We start from the raw sequence: 494 nt of genomic DNA on the forward strand, positions 1-494 counted from the left end.
GGGGGGGGGGTCCGGCCGTGCGAGCACCGCCTCCCCGCAGTCCTCCCCCGACAGCCCGGCCCCGCCCCGACGGCTCGATGGCTCCGCTGCTCCTTGTGCAAGCGCCCGCCTTCAGGTGGTTTGGGCCCCTTACCCAACCGCCTTTGCTTATCAGGGGCCTGTACTCTGCTTTCTCCTAGAACCAAAGGTTTGGGCCTCAGAAACGTCTGCAGAAGGGACTAAGATGGAAGGTCAGGTCAGAGATAGGGTTAGAGAGTAGAAACGCAGGAAGAAAGAGAGTGGCGGGGGGGGGGGGGGGGGGGGACCTTGGCACCTGGTCCTGCCAAGGGGGAGAAGGTGTGGGGCCTGAAGCCTTCGGAGGCGTTCTCCCGCACCCGCTGGACTCAAATACACAGTGAAATGGAAGATGAGAAGAGAATGGGCAAAGCCTTCGGGGCTGAAGACTCCTCGCTGTGCTGAGGCCCCTCCCCTCTGTGCCCCAGAGAAGGCTCACC

At 63.4% G+C, this 494-nt stretch overlaps 1 protein-coding gene across 1 annotated transcript in view; it reads right to left on the bottom strand.

The window, feature by feature from the left end:
- The window catches only part of Arap3 (ArfGAP with RhoGAP domain, ankyrin repeat and PH domain 3), a 27578-nt gene extending 27305 nt beyond the window's left edge, over positions 1-273 (bottom strand). Inside the window, exon 1 of the mRNA XM_031365518.1 lies at positions 1-273. This exon is cut by the window's left edge and continues 50 nt beyond it. The gene's annotated coding sequence lies outside the window, so the exon portion shown is untranslated.
- Positions 274-494: the final 221 nt, after the last annotated feature.

This window comes from Mastomys coucha, unplaced genomic scaffold (assembly GCF_008632895.1).
Source record: "Mastomys coucha isolate ucsf_1 unplaced genomic scaffold, UCSF_Mcou_1 pScaffold13, whole genome shotgun sequence".
Taxonomy (NCBI): Eukaryota; Metazoa; Chordata; class Mammalia; order Rodentia; family Muridae; genus Mastomys; species Mastomys coucha.